Source organism: Tupaia chinensis, unplaced genomic scaffold (genome assembly GCF_000334495.1).
Source record: "Tupaia chinensis unplaced genomic scaffold, TupChi_1.0 Scaffold145519_1, whole genome shotgun sequence".
Taxonomy (NCBI): Eukaryota; Metazoa; Chordata; class Mammalia; order Scandentia; family Tupaiidae; genus Tupaia; species Tupaia belangeri.
The window spans coordinates 798,638-802,375 of NW_006205376.1; positions in this window are offsets into that span (position 1 = coordinate 798,638).

The following is a 3,738-nucleotide window of genomic DNA, read 5'->3' on the forward strand; positions in this document are numbered from 1 at the left end:
CCGAAAATTTTTCCCAAGCCCCATCCCGCTCCGGGGGCATGGGCTCTCCCGCGCCCCGCGCCGGCTTCCGCCGGGCGCGCCCCGCGCCGGCTTCCCTACCCACAGACTCTTAATCTATTTTTTCTTTTCTTCTTCTTTTTTTTTAAGCCACCGGGTCCGGGATGCGAACTGCAGTCGACTACATGGGAGTCCAGCAACATAGCCATTACATTAACATATGGTCCCCTTATTTATTTATTTATTTTAAAATCTTATTTAACTTTATTTATTTTAATTAGACTAGAGAGGGACAGAGAGAGAGAGAGAAAGTGAGAAACTAAGTCGCCAGATCCAGGACTCAAACCGCTGTCAGTCATGTGGAAGTCCAGCACCCTTAACCACCACACCACCTTCCAGTCCCAGCTTTTTTTGTTTTTAAGAAAGGTTTTCACTATAAGGCATGTGTGCTTGCCAGAGAACGATACAGAGACAGAGAGACAGAGAGAAATTGCCCCCCAGGGGGAATGAACACATCACAATCCTTCTCCATTCTTCTCTCGTGATCTTGGGCACACATGCACATGCGGCTGGCATGAGTTTCAAGCCATTGGGTCAGAGACGTGAACCACAGTCCCCCACGGGGGAGTCCAGTGATGACGTAACTATTATGCCATCTACTGGTCCCAATCCATTTTTTCTAAGCTTTTTTTTTTTTTGGTCATAGAGTATGAACACTTGCCAGAGAAAGACAGAGAGAAAGAGAATGAGAGGGAAAGTGAAAAATCATCCCCCTGGTGGATGGCCATGGCACAATCCTTTGTCCATTCTCTTCCTGGGATTTTGGGCACACACGCACACAACTTGCTAGATTCAAAACTTGAACTGTGGCCAGCTATGTGGGAGTCCAGCATCATAACCACCACACCATCTGCTGATCCTGACTCTTAATCTATTATAGTCCTTTTTTTTTTAAAGGCAGAGTCTTGCTCTTTTGCCATCCTTCTGTCTCAGACTCTTGAGTAGCTGGGATTACAGGCTCATACCACCTCACTTAGATCACTATATATATATATATATATATGTGTGTGTGTGTGTGTGTGTGTGTGTGTGTGCACGTGCGTGCGTGCTAGCGGTTTGGTATGTTGACCAGAGAGAAACAGAGAAAGGGGAGAAAGCACCCTTTCATGGGGAATAGAAAAAAGAAAGAAAAAAGAAATAACTATGGCTTTTGGCCCACCTGTAGAGGTGCGGGCAGTAGGGCACCGCTATGCAGTACCAGAACCATATAGGAAGCCATGATTGCAGATCCCAGTTAACCTAAGTGCTGGTACACCTGTCCTGGCTGGCTGGGAAAATGCAGGGGGGTTACAGCATGGTGAGAACCTGTTGGGAGTTGTCCTCTCCCTCTCCTTTCTCGCTCAGGAAATATATAACTAAACTTAAAACCTCTCTATATACACATAAAGACTTTCATATTTTTTTTATCTTAATCAGTTTGGAATCCTAATTTGTTTCAATGCTCCAGACATCACATTGTGGGCTGGCCTGATAGTGCAGTGGTTAAGTGCTATGCTTCAGAAGCTGGATACCACGTGACCAACTGCAGTTTGAATCTTTGCCCCAGTGGCTTGAAGAACATGCCAGGCATGTATGTGTGTGTGCACCCAAAGACCTGAAGGGATGGAGGAAAAAAGAATAGCAGTGTGACCACACCCATTGTAGGGGTGTTTCCTCTTTCTCTCCTTCTGGTAAGTGCACATACCACCAGGAAAAAAAGTCATCTCATTTTGACCAGCTCTTCAAGCTGACCGGTGGTGTTTTGTTTTGTTTTTGATATGTCCCTGTTATTGCCCTTTGATGGTGTCTTTGCTTTCTGGTCTGCATGCTCTTTCCCAGTTTGTCTTGTATATTTTCTGCTCTGGACCTGGAGAAGGTTGGTGATTTTTAGTGAGCAATGGTATTTCACTTTACGTTTTCTGATTGATCGGTAGTGGTATATTTGTGCTTTTAATTTGCATTTTCCTGATGACTAATGATTTTGAGTATCTTTTCATCTGCTGATTGATCATTCATGTATGTTTTCTGGCAAAGGTATCTGTTGAAATCTTTCACTCTTTAAAAATAAAATCCTCTCAACCATTTCTTCCATGAAAGAGAGACAGAGACCAAGATATACAGTCATTCCTAGCAAGACCATGGACATGTGTGAGACCCTCCCATGTAGGTTCAGTATTGCGGAGGGTTGTGTTACCAATACACTACCTGACCCCTCTCTTACTCATATTTAAAAATTAGGTTCTCAAGGGCTGGCAGGTGGCATGGTGGTTAAGGTGCTAGACTCCCATGTGGCTGACCGTGGTTCCAGTTCTAGACTTAGTGGCTTGCTTTCTCACTTTCTCTCAGTTTCTGGTCAAATTAAAAAACAATAAATGAAATATTTTTTAAAGAATTAGGTTATCTTTGTATTAGTTTGGTGCAAAGGCAATTGCAGTTTTGGACCATGAATTTTAAATCATTATAACTAGGCTCAGATACATTTTTATTATTCAAAATATTATTCAACTGACACTTTAAAAAATTTTTTTTATTGAACTTTACTTATTTTAACTTGACCAGAGAGGGACAAACACATACAGAGAGAAAGAGAGAAAAGGCGAGAAAGCAAGCTGCCAGGTCCGGGACTCAAACTGCAGTCGTCCATTTGGGAGTCCAGCGCCTCTAACTACCACACCACCTGCCAGCCCTGAACCAACACATTTTTGCCAATAAGAAATAAGTTCGTTTGTTCCTGCAGTGTAAAAGTCCATGCTTCAGGGTTTGATGAAATCTTGCTGCATCTTCAGCATCCTCCAGGTTGTGGAAGTGCTTTCCATGCAGAAAGTTGTTGAGATACTTGAAGATGTGGCAGTTGGTTGGCGAGAGGTCAGGTGAATATGGTGGATGAGGCAAATTTGTTTGACTTCTAAAGGGTTGGTTATGCTATGTGTGGTCAGGTGTCGTTGTGGAAAAGAATCGGGCCCTTTCTTGATCTGTGTCAGCTGTAGGTGTTAGTTTGCTGTGCAGTTCATTGATTTGCTGAGTGTACTTATCAGATGTGATGGTTTTACTAGGATTCAGAAAGCTGTAGTGTGGGACCAGCAGATGGCATAACGATTAAGTCACTGGACTCCCACATAGTTGACCACTGTTTGAGTCCTGGACCTGGTAGCTTAAAACTCAGGCCAGGTGTGTGTGTACATGCCCAAGATCCCAGGAGGAGAAGAGATTGTGATGTGGCTATCCCCTCTGGGGGGGTAATTTCTGATTTTTTCTCTCTGGCAAGTGTGCTTGCCACATGGAGGAAACAAAAAGCAAGCACTCCCTGGGTCAGCAGGTTGTTAAGACACTGGATTCCCACATGGCTGACTATAGTGTAAGTCCTGGACCCTGCGTCTTGAAAAATCATGAGGTGTGTGTGCATGTGCATCCAAAATCCCAAAAAGAGACTAGAGGAGAAGGGATTGTGGCATGGACATCCCCTCTGGGAAGTGATTTATCAGTTTCTCTCTTTGTCTCTGGTGAGCGCACATGCTCTATGGCAAAAACCTTAAAGAAAAGAAAAGAAAGCACACCTCCCCCCCCCCCCATGGAGAATGATCGTGCTATAATCCCTTCTCCTCCATGTCTCCTGCCTTTTGGGGTTTTGGACATGCATGCACATATGCCTGGTATGTTTTTCAAGCCACTGGGTTTGGGACTTAAACTATATAGTTGGCCATG